The sequence below is a fragment of the Dendrobates tinctorius genome, unplaced genomic scaffold (assembly GCF_039654945.1).
Source record: "Dendrobates tinctorius isolate UK_male_01 unplaced genomic scaffold, ASM3965494v1 ptg000043l, whole genome shotgun sequence".
Lineage (NCBI taxonomy): Eukaryota > Metazoa > Chordata > Amphibia > Anura > Dendrobatidae > Dendrobates > Dendrobates tinctorius.
Genome location: NW_027361711.1, coordinates 15353891 through 15371867, shown reverse-complemented (window position 1 = coordinate 15371867; position 17977 = coordinate 15353891). Strand labels below are relative to the sequence as shown.

Sequence of the window (17977 nt, the reverse complement as noted above, 5' to 3'; positions counted from 1 at the left end):
GAATGACGGCACATCACTATCGCATGCCGATTATGACATGAGTTAGTGATGCGCTACATTATGGCTGTCTATGGGGGGGTTAACTCATCTGTTACATAGCGTTAGTGCCGCTGTGTAACGGATGCGTTAAACGCAGCCCCCTAATGCAATATGAACCTGGCCTTACCCCTTACTAATGCTAAGTACATTGTTTGACATGTTCATACACAATAAAACAATATCACATTACATGTAAAACGTATCCGCTTTATTAGGAAAGTATGCAAAGGAATGCAGGGTATAAGACAGCCCCCAGTACACCCCTTATACGTGCATCATTAACTCCGCCCATCTGATGAGATCGAGGGTTGCCGATGGATTGTCATGACATCCGGGGTGTGCTTGTCAATATAGAGCTCCCTTGAAACCTTGCTTGTGGACGAGCTTCAAAGGACACCGTGATTTCTGCTATATGCAAGGATGCTGAGGCATCGTCACTGTATATGGCACAAGCGCTTGGATGATTGCATCTTCACGTTTCCTAAGGGGGCTTACAATAATAGTGAAAATTTTAAAAAAAAGGTTTGAAAAAAAATTAAAAGTTCAAATCAACCACCTCTCCCCCAACTGGGAATAAAGATATAAAAAAAATACACATGTGGGGTCGCCACCTACAGAAGTGTCCAATCAAAATTTTAAAAACATTAACTCAATTGGTAAACACCGTAAATGGAAAAAATTCAAGAATGCTAAAATTACGTTTTTTTTGGTCCCCACAACTTCACAAAAACTGCTGTTTTAACAAGCGATAAAAAAAAAAAAAAAACACATCTATTCCATAATGGTACTATTAAAAACATCATCTGGCCTTTCAAAACATAAGCAATCAATCATCTCAATTGGCAGAAAAGTCACAACCCCCAATATATTTTTTTGCAAACCCCTGATTTTTGATTTCAACACTAAAATAATAAAAAAGCTGCATGTTTGGTATCACCATAATCCTATTGAAAAGGACAATCATATTGCAATGTTATTTTTACAACAAACTGTACACAATAAAAACAATTTCCCAAAACCACTTTCATAATTGTGTTTTTTTTTCACAATTTCATCTCACTTGGAATTTTCTCCCTCTTTCGAGTACACTATGTGGAAAAATGAATGGTGTCATTCTAAAGTATTACTTGTCCTGCAAAAAACAAACCCTCACATGTCTATGTGGACAGAAAAATAAGTATTATGGTTCTGTGAAGAAAGGGAGGAAACAATGAAATGAAAAAATGAAAATTGGCTGCGGCGTGAATGGGTTAAAATGTTATGTACCATATGATGACATTGTATACATTTTTAAAGAATTGCATATATGTTATATAAAATATACCCCCTAAGTGATAAAACCCCCTACCTCTGATGAACATTACGTTTTTCTCTGGTGCTTAGTTTTTCACTGTAACTGAGGCTTTTATAAAATCCCCAGTTACAGAGTTACAGGAAAAAATATCCTCTTGCTGTGCCATAAGTTGCCTGCAGTGCTTATCTGTGCCTCGTGCCCAGCATAAATGATTTATCCAGTAGGCACCTGCCAATAATGTGATTGTTGGCTCCAATAGAAGCATTCACACTGCCATTACTTAGTGTGCAATAAGTGCTGTTTAGCCTAATACAATGAAGCAGTTATAAACTGTTTTGCCTTTTTCACTAGCATGCTGAAGTGTTAATGCAAAAAACATTACTAAAGGCTTAGGGACCCAAACCAAAAGACAGTAGTGGCTAGTAACAGATTAAGAAAAAGTATTTTTTTGAAAAATGCCACTGCAGTATTAGATTGCACCACTCTTAATTTTTGCTAAAAATAATAAAATAAATACATTGCACTTGAAGGGAATCTGTCACCATGAAAATGCTGTCCAATCTGCAGACATCATGTTACAGAACAGGGAGAACAGAGCAGATTAATATATAGTTTTGTCATAACTGTTTAATACAACTTGTGTTTTCATCATTTAAACCACTGCTTTTTCTGGGATTTTGGGTCCAGTGGGAGGTCCTATCAGTGACTGACAGCTTTCTTTGTATAAGTGTGCATACAGAGAGACCGCCCACTGGGCCAAAAATGTCAGAGAGACAAGGATTAAATTAGGAAAATCCAGGTTATACTGAGTCCTTACTCACATAACTATTTATCAATCTACTCAGCTCTCCCTGCTCTATAACATGCAAAAGGTTTCCTTTAAAAGTGACACAACTGCAGCTTCCTTCTACATTATTATTGCCCTAAATACATGAAAATATATTAGTTATAATATATAAAATAGTAAGAATTCTAAAGTAAGATGTAAGTCAAGTATAATCCTGAAAATGTAATTTACAGTCTTAAGAGTGTCCCATATGCCGTGTCCTCAGGTGTTCATTATTCGTACCTGAATGAGTGCAGACTGCTGCGTGAGGTAGCTATGCTACAGAGGAGCTAAACATAGCAAATAAAGCCAGGCTGTCCAGATGAGAACACGCTCTCGTCTGCCAAAAGCCGCAGTGGCTCATGTGGACATAAGTTGGCCACCTGTTATTATGTCACTGCAAAAGACGTACATTTTTGTCTCAAACGAAATGGTCTCAAACAGAATTGTCTTTGTCCGTTGACGGTTAAAATGTGGAGTGAAATCTCATTTATTTCATATAGCCAAATTGGGTTGTCTTAGCACATGTAAAGGCTCATGCATAGCAGCGTATAAATCGGACGAGTGCTATCCGATTTTTTTTTTATTGGCTAGCACACTGTCTCATGTTGTCCAATGATGCAGCGCAGATGGCCATTTTTTTTTCGCAGAATCTGTCTGTGGAAACAATTGCAGTATGATGAGATTTTAGTCTGAAATCGGGTGAGGCTAACCAATTTAAGTGAATGCATGTGAGAAAAAAAATTGTATGCCACAGTATGATATTCTATTTTTAAGGATACAATTCTGTAACATAGGAAACTGTGGTCCTGTAAATGATTAAAATGATTCATCTTATCTTGCAAAGCATGATTGCAAGATTAGATGAATGAGTAATGCAAGTGTACACAACCTGAGTATGCAGCAAAGGTCCCCGCCACGCGTTTCACGTATAGCTTCTTCCTAGGGGGGGTTCTATAGTTCATAGTCTAAATTCATAGCAAACAGATATTTGCACTCTATGCACCTTAAACACTGTGGGACATCCTTATTCTAGGAGTATCTAGATGGATATAATATTTTACTTTATACACAGTATGAGGCTTCTTGGTATAAAGGCTTTTGACCCAATTCAACTGTCTACAGAGTGTATATAGTGCCTGATACATTTGCTAAAGTGCTCCAAATCCCGGAGGTGAACCATAGGGACCCCACTGACATAGGGGAACTCAGGACTCGCCTGTTTAGCAGTATCCAAAGAGAGGGGGAAACAGTTATGCAATATATGAATGTTCTGCAAGAATTACACACCACCATTGTCAGAAAAGACGGGATGGGATAGGGCCGACAGATGTTGTGTTGAGTGACTTGTTGGTGACTTGCCTGCGGGACACCCTGACCAAGCAGACCCTGAGAGAGTGGGTGCAGGCAGACCCTCGTATCACTTTTGCTGACATGGGGAGGGAGGCCCGCTCACAAGAACAGGAGCAGGGGGTGACAGTCCCAGTATGGAAGGTCCAGAGTGGTGAAGCAGCAGTGCAGTCAGTTGCTGAACCCCAATGGGTAGAAGAGATGAGAAAAGAACTATTGAATATTCAAGGGGAACTGGCTCAGGTAAAAGAGAAAGCCCCGGATTGAGGAATCTGTCTGCATTGGGGAAGGCCAAATTCTTCTTGACGCTGGATCTCGCCAGTGGCTACTGGCAAGTGCCCATGTCAGAAAAGTATTGGGTGAAGACGGCCTTTATACTTCCCATGGGCCTCTTTGAGTTCAACAGGATGCCGTTCGGCCTGGCCAATGCCCCCGGTACATTCCTACGACTGATGTAGAGGTGTTTAGGTGATTTGAACTTTGAGGCCACGCTCATCTATCTGGGTGACATCATAGTATACGCTGCCTCATTTGAAGGTCATTGGCAGAGACTAGAGTTGAGCGAAACGGGTCGAAAAAATTCAAAAGTCGCCGACTTTTGGCAAAGTCGGGTTTCATGAAACGAAACCCGACCCTAGGATGAGGTCGGCCACGAGGTCGGCGACTTACGCGCCAAAGTCGCGTTTCAAAAGTTTGTTTTGCGCTCTTTTTCAGCCAATCAGGATCCACGGACACTGTGGGCAACGTGATGACATAGGCACGGGTCACCACCATATTTCAGAAGGGCATGCAAGTGATTGGCTTGCTTTGGTGGGCGTCACAGGGGGTATAAAAGGGCGTGCACGCCGACCGCCATCTTACTTCTGCCGATCTTCGTATAGGGAGAGGTTGCTGCTGATTCTGTAGGGAGAGCGTTAGGCAGGGAAGAAGACAAAAAAACTGCTTCTGCTGCTAGCGATTTGGCCTGCACAACACACCAGTCACTGTGTGTGCAGTGCAAGGGGAGGCTATATAGTGGTGTATCAGTGGTGTTGGTTGTTGGGCTGCCTTCTAAGGCTTCCTGACATTCCTGCATTGCTGTTTACCCACTGCTCCGCAAACTGCTTTTTTAAAAGCAATCCAATCTCCCTTATCCTCTAGTCACTTTTGTCACAGCTGTGCCATCGAGCCTGTCACATAGCGCTCAGATATTCATTGGGCCTCACACAATCCACAAGTGTCCAGTGTCCAAAAGTGTGTGCAGAGATTCAAAATCTCCCTTATCCTCTAGTCACTTTGGTCACAGCTGTGCCATCGAGCCTGTCACATAGCGCTCAGATATCAGTGGGCCTCACACAATCCAAAAGTGTCCAGTGTCCAAAAGTGTGTGCAGAGATTCAAAATCTCCCTTATCCTCTAGTCACTTTGGTCACAGCTGTGCCATCGAGCCTGTCACATAGCGCTCAGATATCAGTGGGCCTCACACAATCCAAAAGTGTCCAGTGTCCAAAAGTGTGTGCAGAGATTCAAAATCTCCCTTATCCTCTAGTCACTTTTGTCACAGCTGTGCCATCGAGCCTGTCACATAGCGCTCAGATATTCATTGGGCCTCACACAATCCAAAAGTGTCCAGTGTCCAAAAGTGTGTGCAGAGATTCAAAATCTCCCTTATCCTCTAGTCACTTTGGTCACAGCTGTGCCATCGAGCCTGTCACATAGCGCTCAGATATCAGTGGGCCTCACACAATCCACAAGTGTCCAGTGTCCAAAAGTGTGTGCAGAGATTCAAAATCTCCCTTATCCTCTAGTCACTTTGGTCACAGCTGTGCCATCGAGCCTGTCACATAGCGCTCAGATATCAGTGGGCCTCACACAATCCAAAAGTGTCCAGTGTCCACAAGTGTCTGCAGAAATTCAAAATCTCCCCTGTCCTATAGACACCTTGTACCTTGTTTTACATTACTATATAGTTTGTTGGATTTTGTCTACATTTCTACCAAAAATGAGGAAGGCTGGTGGAAGAGGCCGTGGAATTGGGCGGGGGTTGGCAGCTGGTAATGATGGTGTTGGTGGTGGATCTGATGGTAGTGGCAAGAGCAAAATAGGACCGAATGCAGGAGGTGCTGACCCTGCGTCATCGTCTGGCTACATAAGGCCTCGAACGCTTAGTTTTCTAGGAGTTGGCAAACCGCTTTTAAAGCCAGAGCATCAGGAAAAAGTTTTGTCTTACATTGCTGACTCAGCCTCCAGCTCTATCGCCTCCTCTTCTTCAGTTGTAAAAAGTAAAAGCACTGAGTCGTCATTGGAGGCTCATGTTCACGAACCACACCTTTCCTTGTGTCCTTCACCCCAACCAAGATTGAAGGATGACGCAGGCCATACTACTGATTACTCCATGGAGCTGTTTTCACATACCATGCCTGGATTATCAAGTGAAATGGTGAATTACCCAGGCCAAGATGAATCTGACATGGAGTGCACTGATGCACAGCCGCTGATGGATGATTCTGCTGGTACATTCACTCAGAGCACTACATTGTCCTCGCAGTGTACAGAGCCAGATTCTGACCCTGATGAGACTCAGGTGCCCCTTCCCGCACACTATACCACCATACACGGTGACACAGAGAAAGGTGCACATGACATAGAAGAGGAGGTGATGGATGACCCAGTTGTTGACCCAGATTGGCATCCATTGGGGGAAGAGGGTGCTGCTTCCAATAGCTCAGATGAGGAGCATCCACAGCAGACATCGACATCGCAACAGCTGTTATCTGGCAGGCCCGGAGCACTCCAAAGACAGGTTCCAAACATCAAAAGATTTGCTGGACAGCTTGTCCAGAGGGTCAAAAGATCACAGCGTGCTAGGCCGCAAAATGTCTGCCAAAGTAGGAAGAGTGCAGTGTGGCACTTTTTTGACCAAAATCCTCATGATCAGGCCAAGGTTATCTGTAAGAAGTGCGCAAAGACCTTTAGCCGAGGGAAAAATCTGAAAAATTTGAATACCAGTTGCATGCTTAGACATTTAACCAGCATGCACTTGCAAGCGTGGACACAACACCAAACCTCAAGTGCCACATGTGCAACTGATCACAAGGAAGGTAGTCAGCAACGCTACATTGTTTCCCCCACTGTAAGCCCACCGGTTAGCACAGCAGCAAATGTTGGGGTGTCGTTGCAAGACCACAGCAGTCAGGGAATCCCACTGTTATATCAACGAAAGACTGATTCTAGGCCATCAGAAAGAACACCAACTCCATCACCATCATCAACCCTCTCTCAGTCTGCCCTGTCCACCGCTACTTCCACCATATGCAGCTCTCAAGTCCAGCTCACCCTCCCAGACACTATGAGTAGGTCAAGAAAGTACTCAGTCTCTCATCCGCGTACACTGGGTTTGAACGCCCACATTGCCAAACTAATCTCGTTTGAGATGATGCCCTTTCGGTTGGTGGAAAGCACAGCTTTCCGCGAACTCATGGCTTATACAGTACCACGCTATGACCTACCCAGTCGCCACTTCTTCTCTCGCAAAGCCATCCCAGCCCTCCACCATCATGTGAAAGACCGCATTGTCCATGCACTCAAGCAGTCAGTGAGCGGAAAGGTGCACCTCACAACTGATGCATGGTCCAGTCGGCATGGCCAGGGCCGTTACGTGTCCATCACTGCGCACTGGGTTAATGTGGTGGATGCAGGGTCCACAGGGGACAGCGGTGGTGGGACAGTGCTGCCTAGCCCACGGTATAGGAAACAGTTGGCTGTAGGCGTTCGACCCTCCTCCTCCTCCAGAAGCGAAAGCTCATCCATAGAGCGCAGTCGTACGAGCACTCCATCTGCAGCTGCCACTGTTGCACACGATGTGTCCCCCTATCGAGCAGCTAGTGGAAAGCGTCAGCAGGCTGTGTTGCAGATGATGTGTTTGGGCGACAGACACACCGCCGAGGTGCTGGCTGAGTACTTGAAGCGACAAACTGAGTCAAGGCTGGGCAGTGTACATCTTGAGGCAGGCAAGGTAGTTAGTGATAACGGCCGTAATTTTGTGGCAGCCATAGCCCTTTCAAAACTGAGCCACATACCTTGCTTGGCTCACACCTTGAACCTGGTGGTGCAGTGCTTCCTCAGAAATTATCCGGAGTTAACAGCCCTGCTCCAGAAGGTGCGAAGACTGTGCGCGCACATCCGCCGGTCGCCTGTACACTCCGTTCGTATACAGAAGCTGCAGCGATTGCTCCACCTTCCCAACCACCGCCTCATTATCGACATTGCAACAAGGTGAAACTCCACCCTGCACATGGTGGAGCGGCTGTGCGAGCAGAGGCAGGCCATAATGCATTTGTGGGAGGATACACAGCCAGGCACTTTGAGAGCAGACATGGAGTTGACAGGTGTGCAGTGGTCGAAGCTGAAAGACCTCTGTAAAGTCCTTCAGTGTTTTGAGGAATGCACACGGCTGGTAAGCGCAGACGACGCCATCCTAAGCATGAGCATCCCACTTATGCGTCTGCTCATGCAAACTTTGACGCACCTTAAGGAGCAGGCGTCTGCAGCCAATGTTGATGAGGAGGAAGAGGAGGAGGGAATCCTTGATGACATTCAGCCATTGTCTGCTCAGGGACCTCTCCTGGACGAGGTGGAGGAAGAAGAGGAGGAGGATGATGATGGGGATGATTACTTAGGGGAGGAGGATGCATCTCGTGGGGCAAGTGAAAATGTTGGCGTGGCAAGGTCTGGTACAGGGTTTGTGCGTGACTGGAGGGATGTGGATTTGCCAGAAAGTGCTCCTCCACCCAGCACTCGCAGTGCATCATTGACACCGGGAACATTGGCCCACATGTCAGATTATGCCTTGCGGATCCTAAAAAGGGACCCCCGCATTGCCAAAATGATGAACGATGACGACTACTGGTTGGCCAGCATCCTGGATCCACGCTATAAAGGCAAATTACAAAACATCATGCCACAGGAGAACCTTGACCTAATATTGGCTAATAAACAAGCAACTCTGGTAAATTGGTTGCTTGAGGCATTCCCAGCACACAGCAGCGGTGATGGTTCTCACACGAGCCGTACGGGCCGGGGGCAGCTTGGCAGAGGTGTTCGTGGTGCACACAGCAGAAGTGGCGTTGGAGACAGGGGTTTCATGACAATGTTGTGGACTGATTTTTCAAATACCGCTCACACAACTGGTAATACTGCATCGATGGAAAGTGACAGGAGACAGCAGTTGTCAACTATGGTTACAAACTACTTTTCCTCCCATATCGATGTTCTCCCACACAGGTCATTCCCCTTTGACTATTGGGCCGCTAAACTGGACACCTGGCCTGAATTGGCCCAATATGCCTTACAGGAGCTCGCTTGCCCAGCTGCAAGTGTGCTATCGGAAAGAGTCTTCAGTGCAGCTGGATCAATCCTGACAGAAAAAAGGACCCGTCTGTCAACCCAAAATGTGGATGATCTAACCTTCATTAAAATGAACCACGCATGGGTTTCCAAGGATTTTGTCCCACCTTCCCCTGATGACACATAGGGTGACAGAAAAATGGCTTGCTTTGGTCCACCTCTTCCTGGTACTTCACCTATTTCGCCTTTTGCATCAGCTGAATGTCCAACATCAACATATGCCACTTTCTAAAACTCCCTAACTGTGCTGCCTCCCCCCCCATGGCCGGGGTCACCACCTAGCGCACGACACCGTGCGAGTGCCGTTGCCCTGGACAGGTGGGTAGGCCGACTCTTGGGCGCGGGCACTGGCACAGGGTCCCTCATAGTGCAATCAAGTGTCTCTGACGGTGGTGGTGCACAACCGCCGTCAGACACACCGCTGTACTATGAGGGGCCCAGTGCCAGTACCGACGCCCACGAGTGGGCCCCCCTTGCTTGGGCAGGGCCCCAGCATTTGCAATCTTTACCTCTCCCTGCTCCTCCGCTGTGTAATCTGGGCCGTCAAATCCATACTGTGCCTGACACCGTCTGAGCCTGCCTCCTGCTGTATAGACATATATTTTGAATGTGTACGCTATCCATACATGTTATCCAGGGATACGGTACCCTTTCTAACCTTTGTGCAATCACGTGCAATCCATACTGGGCCTAACACCGTCTGAGCCTGCCTCCTGAGACATATATTTTGAATGTGTACGCTATCCATACATGTTATCCGGGGATACGGTACCCTTTCTAACCTTTGTGCAATCACGTGCAATCCATACTGGGCCTAACACCGTCTGAGCCTGCCTCCTGAGACATATATTTTGAATGTGTTCGCTATCCATACATGTTATCCGGGGATACGGTACCCTTTCTAACCTTTGTGCAATCACGTGCAATCCATACTGGGCCTAACACCGTCTGAGCCTGCCTCCTGAGACATATATTTTGAATGTGTACGCTATCCATACATGTTATCTGGGGATACGGTACCCTTTCTCACCTTTGTGCAATCACGTGTAATCCATACTGGGCGTGAGAACGGCTGGCGAGCTGTTAAGCAAGCTACAGCACCTGTCCAGACAAGTACAGGGATTCCCTAGCGAGGAGACTTATTTGATTGTTTTCTATGTTGGGACAGCAATTTTTGGGGAGCACTATACTCTGGAGAATGATAGATGGGGCCCACCATACACTGGAACATTCCAAAGGTGGACATCAGACACTGGAGCAGCATTTACAGGGCCCATTATACACTAGAGCATTAGAAATGGGGCCCATTATGTTTGGAGCATTATTTGGGCCCATAAGACAGTGGAGCTTCATCCATGGGGACCAACATATACTGTAGCATTATGTGGAGCTCATCATATACTGTTTCAAACATTATATGGGACCAATGATTCGTCATGAGATGTAAAAAGTGAGGTATTTTTCATTGTACTATACCGCTATTTCTCTGCCGTATCGGAGCATGATGAATTGTGGTATGTGTTAAAGGGGCGCTCTTTCGCCCAGGGCACATGAAAACCTGCAGTCAGCCCTCCCCCCCCCACAAATTTAGCCAAATAACCCCCATTTTTCAGTGCGTAACTTGTATTATGAAGTTAATTAAGGTTGACAAGCTTAAGTAAGAAGAATTGATGCTTTTGGCATTCAAATGGGCACTGTAGGTGTGTTTCCTGTCCTCCTCTCACTGCCGACTTTTATTCCCCATTGACTTACATTGGGTTTCGTTTTTCGGGACGACCCCGACTTTTCCCTATAATCGGACGATCTTGCTCGACCCGACTTTTGGAAAAGTCGGGTTTCACGAAACGAAACGCGACCCTAAAAAACCAAAAGTCGCTCAACTCTAGCGGAGACTATAGCAAGTGTTGAGCTGTTTACAGAAGTATGGGCTAAAAGTGAAACCCCAGAAATGTCACTTGTTCCAGACCCAGATCGAGTACCTAGGTCATGTCGTTTCCGCCTACAGAGTGAAGCCGTCACAGGAGAAAATTGCAGTGATTCGAGATTGGCTGACCCCAGAGAGCATAAAGATGTCCGTGCATTCCTGGGATTGACAGGGTACTATCATCGCTTCGTGAAGAACTTTGCTCGGGTGGTGCAACCGTTACTCAAACTCCTAAAAGGGGTACCCCCAAATGCCAAGGGTCAATCCATCTATTGGGAGGAGAGGCAGGAGAAGGCTTTTTGTGACTTAAAGAAGGCACTGACCTTAGCTCCAGTACTGGCTTATGTGGACTTCTCTATACCGTTCATTCTACACACTGACGGCAGCTTACATGGACTTGAGGCTGTATTATCACAGGAGCAGGATGGGAGAGAGAGGGTGATCGCTTATGCTAGCCGGTCCCTTCACGATTCTGAACACAACCCGGATAACTACAGTTCCTTCAAGCAGGAGTTTCTGGCGTTGGTGTGGGCCTTGACGGAGATATTCGCAGAATACCTGTCCAACTCGGAGGAGCTGGTGTGCACTGATAACTCGTTAGAGCATCTGGAGAATGCTAAGTTAGGGGCCCTGGAGCAATGCTGGGTGGCCCGGATGGCAAAGTTTCGATACAGAATCGCTTATAAAATGGAGGTGGAGAACACCCACGCTGACGCCCTATCCATAGCAAGACATGCACCACCAGGAAAGAGTAAAGATGAGGTGCTGGAAGAAGAGGAAGTTCCCCAGTTCCAAAGGACTGCTGGGACGGTGGTGGCCAAGCTGGAACAAATACAGACTCCTCATCATGAAGGGGTGTTGGGAAAATCCCGGGATGAGTGGGTCCGGTTACAAAAAGAAGATCATGAACTTGCTCTGACAGTGGGTGACACTAGGAAGCTGCCAAGTCAGGAACAGCAGAGTGCTCTGATTCCAGAAGCATTGAAGATATTCCGGCAGTGGGAATGCCTCCAGATGAGAAACTTGCTGTTATATCGGAAGGTTCAACTACAGAAGGAGCTGCGGGCATCCTGGCAGGTGGTGATTTCAGAGACGGTGCTGTCTACCATGGCCTCTGAAGCTCACAAAAAGGGGCTCACTTCAGTCTTGAAAAAAACTTTACAGTGGCTACAGTAGTTTGTCTACCACCCTCATCTAAGAGCAGCCGTCAAGGAGGCTTGTAGACTTGTCAGGCCTGGGAGTTGGTCAAGTCCCCAGAGCAAAGAGCTCCTACTCAGATGATAGTAACCTTAGCCCTCCTGGAACTGTTGATCATTGACTATTTGACCATCGGGCCAGCCCACCAAGGATATGACCACTTCACGAAGTTTGGGGTGGTGACGCCCACTCGAGACCAGACAGCTGAGTCCGCTGCATGCGCCATTTGTAAACATTTCATTCAAGTGTATGGATGCCTGCAGCAGATCCATTCAGATCAAGGAGCTTGTTTATTGGGAAGAGTAATGGATGAGTTGCAATGGATCTAGCAGTTCGACAGATCACACACCATACCGTACTATCATCAGGGAAACAGGGCCTGTGAGCAGTTTAACCATACTCTAATTCAGATGTTAAGAACCTTGGAAGACAATAGGAAGGTTAGGTGGCCAGAATAGGTCTCTGAACTCGTGTGGATCTACAACAATTGAGTCCATCAAACCACCGGTTACACCCCTTACTTCTTGCTGTTTGGCAGACCGGGGAAAGAAGTCACGGAACTGGATCCAGGGGAGGACTTCCCATGGACGGGGGGTGTCTACCTGGGTCAAAGAACATCGCCACCATCTCCAGACCTTACATCGTCTGGTACAGACACGGCTCTGGAGCACCCTGAGAAGCTTCCTCTGCCAGGGACAGATCTTCAGGTTGGTGATCGAGTGTTGGTGCGAGAGAAACGTCCACGTGACAAGCTGGAAAATCATTGGAAGAGTAGGCCATACAGAGTGAAGTGTTGGGTCGGTATGGAAGGACCCATATATGAGATATATCCAGAAGGTAAAAAGAATGCTCCCACTAGAGTGGTACACAGGCGTATGCTCCAGCCAGGCCTCTCCGAGGGCCCCATGCAAAGGGAAGAAACCCCTGAGGTTCTCGAAGAGGTGCCTTCCGTGGCCGTGGAAGATGAAGAGGAAGAATGTCCCGAGCAGCCATCTGAAAATACGTCTGTTGATCAGGGCCTTGGGACCCCGGAAGAAAATCATCATGGCAGGTGCAGGATCAACTCGCTCTAACGTTTCTCAGGATGCCTCGCCCATGGAATGGAGAGTGAAATGAGGGGGTGTAGGAAGATAGGCTGAAACAGAGTCAGCTGCTTCAGGTGCCCTTTGAGGCCGGAACTATCAGGACTGTCACCACTGTTGCCAGGGGAGGGTTCTTCTGGGAGGGGTGGATCTTCACGCTGGACAGCAGGGGGCATGGGGAATATAAAAGGGACTGAGCTTGTGAATGGGTCAGACTTGGCGGGAAAGCGACAAGAGAAGGTTGACTCCCTCTCCGCTGCTCCGACTGCTAACTCCATGCCATTCATCCCCCAATGTACTTACTCTAAAATTGACTGTCACGACTGAGCTATCTTCTGACCCTACCTTTCTGGATGGCTCTTTCCCACCTGCAGTTGCAGATAAGCTGACTTGCTCCGTTCTTAGAGACTACTCCAGAGGACCGCCCGCTGCCACAGTCTGTAAGCATGCCCACAGTTCGTGTTTGGCGCCATCCCTGAGTAATCTACACATAGGACTGTTTCTTCATTCCAGCGCACTCAAGCCAAGCGAGACCAGATACATAAGCACCGTCGGGAGACAGTGCTTCTCGTTCCTCTGTAACAGAGCCAGAGACATTGTCCACGATTTCCGACGCCATAGAGAGATATTCCAACATTTCCCGTGCAAGAACTGCAAGCAATAAGTTACCTTGTTTTTGTATATCTTTCTCTAGAGCATTGTGTTTGTGTGCAATTCCCGTCATTACCGTTACTAGTCTTGCCTCCCTGCGTGGAGTATTCCTTGTTTAATTACCTGTTCAGTAAATCCTGTTGACCCCTTCTCTGCCTCCGGCAATTCACTGCATCCAACAAAACTCTCTCTCCTTTATACTGTTAGGGGCACATGAGAGCTGATCAAATCAGCTGTCTTATGCCGGAAAAGATGCGAGCTCAGCGCCAGAGCCCCTATCAAAGGGAAAGACAAACCTATGATGTATCTATACATCACAGGTCATGAAGGAGTAAAAGAAAATTCATTGATATCAAGACATTTTACAGAGGTGTTTAGACAAAAATAACAGTCATTATTTTGAATAATAGAAGTGGTACACCTAAATTAAGCAAAAAAAAAAAAAAAGTCAGAAAAGGGAGGTCATTGTGTTTTGCACTGTTCCATGTCATGTAGAGGGATCGATGCCTGAAATTACTTCTTATGTCCGGTTGCTTCTCTAAAGTTTTTAAGCAGTCAGTTAAATCAGAGATATATTCACTATATATTGAGTTTTCTGTTAGCAATTCAAAGATTTGAATTCAAGATATATTCCTCCATTCTTGCATGCACAGTATTGCAGAGCAATAAATCAAAACAAGGACAAACAAAATTAATAGAAAAATATGGTCTACTTTAACATATTTTATCTTAAATTTCCACCGATCTGTAAGGAGCATTTAATCTGCCTATGCATCCATAAAACATTTAAAAAAATGAAAACTAGAACTGAGATATTTTGTTAATTCATTTTTTCTTGTTATGCATTGGAACAGTAAAGAATATTCACATTTCTTGAAAGCCTTTCCACAAGATTTTTGAGTGTGTCAGAGATGTTGTCAATTCATCCAGAAGAACATTTGTAAGGTCAAAAACTGATGTTGGATGAGAAGGTTGGATACGCAATCTCCATTCTAATTCATTCAAATGGTGCTCAATATGGTTGAAGTCAGGGCACTATAGAGGCCATGAAGGTTTTTCCACTCCAAACTTGTCTTGGTATGCTGGAGCATTAAGATTTCCTTCCACTGGCATTAAGGGGTCTAAGTCATCACCTGAATAACAAACCCATAGCATTATTCCTCTGCCTCTAAACTGTATAACTGGCACAATGCAGTCAGGCAGGTACAGTGGTGGTAATAAGCATTTGATCCCTTGCTGATTTTGTAAGTTTGCCCATTGACAAATACAGGAACCGTCTATAATTATAAGGGTAGGTTAATTATAACATTGAGAGATAGAATATCAAAAATAAAATCCAGAAAATTACATTGTATAAATTATATAAATTTATTTGCATTTTGCAGTGAAAAATAAGTATTTGATCCCCTTCCAACCATTAAGAGTTCTGGCTCCTACAGACCAGTTAGATGCTCCTAATCAACTTGTCACCTGCATTAAAGACAGCTGTCTTACATAGTCACCTTTATAAAAGACTCCTGACCACAGGCTCAATTAATCAATCAGACTCTACGCTAACATCTACAACATGGGCAAGACCAAAGAGCATGTTAAGGATGTCAGGTACAAGATCATAAACCTACACAAAGCTGGAATGAGCTACAAAACCATAAGTAAGACGCTGGGTGAGAAAGAAACAATTGTTGGTGCAATAGTAAGAAAAAGGAAGAAATACAATCACAATCCATTATTGGATCTGTGTCAGAGTCTGGACTCTCTTATATAAACCTTTTTCTTTTCTGGCCCTCGGGGGGTTAATATGTGTTTTTGCCCCCAGTGGCCGCTGGTGTTACTACAGCTTTAGTTGGTCGGCTGCTGGGTTTTTCTTCCCCAGTGGCCGCTGGTGTTACTACATGTTTAGTTAGGCAGCAGGTGGTGACTACTTCCACTTCCCTTTATAAGGCCACCTGGTGCTCCTGATCACTGTTAGTAATACTGGTCATTTGCTAACCAACCTTGGTGAAGACTGGACTTACCTGATGCTGAGGGGGTTCAGCTTATCTGAGCAGTGGGGATGCTGCTGGATACTGATCGGGGGCTTTTCTCTGCTGCTTGGAGCATTGGCAGCAGACAAAGCTAAGTTTTGGTTTTTAGCTGCTTTAACCCCCGTAGTGTCTGTTTTATCTTTCCTTTTGTGTTATTTGTGCCCTTCACTTTATTCCCTGTCTCACCTCCTGGGGAGGGGGTTGCGGGTTTAGCTCAGGGCTAAACAGGAGATGGGGACAGGTTGGGGACTTGGGCCTCACTATCATCAAGTGTACCCCCAAGTTAAGGAGAGTCAGGGCACCCCCTTAGCCTGAGGGGCAGTTCAGGGGCCCAGGTTCCACGTCTCCTGTTTTTCCCTACTGCCCCGTGACATTCAAAATGACTGTCAATCGACATCGATCTGGGGCACCGTGCAAAATCTCACCTCGTGGGGTATCCTTGATCATGAGGAAGGTGAGAGATCAGTCTAAAAAAAAGCACTTGGGGACTTTGAAGGCAGCTAGGACCATATTAACCAAGAAAACCATTGGTGACACATTACGCCGTTAAGGTTTAAAATCCAGCCGTGCCCGCAAGGTACCCCTGCTCAAGAAGACACATGTACAGGCCCATTTAACATTTGCCAGTGAACACCTGGATGACTCTGACTGATTGGGAGACGGTGCTGTGGTCAGATGAGACAAAAAATGATCTCTTTGGCAACTCGCCGTGTTTGAGAGGAAGAGAAATGCTGCCTGTGACCCAAAGAACACTGTCCCCACTGTCAAGCATAGAGAATCATAGAATCATAGAAACGTAGAGTTGGAGGGGACCTCCTGGGCCATCTGGTCCAACCCCCTGCTCAAAGCAGGATTCGCTAAATCATCCCAGACAGATGTCTGCCCTGCCTCTGTTTGAAGACTTCTATTGAAGGAGAACTCACCACCTCTTGTGGCAGCCTGTTTAACTCACTGATCACTCTGTCAAAAAGTTTTTTCTAATATCTAATCTGTGTCGCATCCCATTCAGTTTCATGAGAATGAAACTAAAGATGATCCTTCTATAATGTGACAGCCCTTGAGATATTTGTAGACAGTTATTAAGTCTCCTCTCAGTCTTCTCTTTTGCAAGCTAAACATTCCCAAATCCTGCAACCAATCCTCATAAGATAGGGTTCGCAGACCGGTCACCATTCTGGTCGCTCTTTTCTGAATTTGCTCCAGTTTGTTGATGTCTTTTTTAAAACGTGGCACCCAAAACTGGACACAGTATTCCAGATGATGTCTGACTAAAGAGGAGTAGATGGCAATAATGACTTCACGTGATCTACACTGTATGCTTCTGTTAATACATCCTAGAATTGCATATGCCTTTTTGGCTGCTGCATCACACTATTGACTCATTCAGTCTGTGATCTATTAGTGTACCCAAGTTTTTTTCACATGTGCTGTTGCTTAGCCCTATTCCTCCCATTCTGTATATGCTTTTTTCATTTTTATTGCCTCAATGTAGTACTTTGCATTTTTCCCTGTTATGCAAAGGTGGAGGTGGAAACATGTTTTGGGGGTGTTTTTCTGCTAAGGGCACATGACTGCTTCACCGTATCAATGGGAGAATGGACGGAGCCATACCGTAAAATCCTGAGTGATAACCTCCTTCTCTCCACCAGGACATTATAAATTGGTCAAAGCTGGGTCTTCCCGCAAGACAATAACCCAAAACATACAGCCAAGGCAACAAAGGAGTGGCTCAAAAAGAAGCACATTAAGGTCATGGAGTGGCCTAGCCAGTCTCCAGCCTTTAATCCCATAGAAAACTTATGGAGGGAGTTGAAGCTCCGAGTTGCCATGCGACAGCCTCAAAATCTTAATGATTTAGAGATGATCTGCAAAGTGGAGTGGACCAAAATTCCTCCTGACATGTGCGCAAACCTCATCATCATCTACAAAAACCATCTGACTGCTGTGCTTGCCAGCAAGGGTTTTGCTACCAAGTATTAAGTCTTGTTTGCAAGAGGGATCAAATACTTATTTCTCACTGCAAAATGCAAATACATTTACATAATTTATACAATGTGATTTTCTGGATTTTATTTTTGATATTCTTTCTCTACATGTTAAAATTAACCTACCCTTAAAATTAAAGATTATTCATGTCTGTCAGTGGGCAAACTTACAAAATCAGCAAGGATCAAATACTTATTGCCCCCACTGTAACATAACCTA

General features: G+C 45.7%; 1 long non-coding RNA gene across 1 annotated transcript in view; it reads right to left on the bottom strand.

Moving 5' to 3' along the window:
• Positions 1-232: 232 nt before the first annotated feature.
• Positions 233-17977, bottom strand: part of LOC141089014 (uncharacterized) — a 37524-nt gene continuing 19779 nt past the window's right edge. Inside the window, exon 2 of the long non-coding RNA XR_012232134.1 lies at positions 233-529. This is a non-coding gene — a long non-coding RNA (uncharacterized lncRNA). The remainder of the gene's footprint in view (positions 530-17977) is intronic.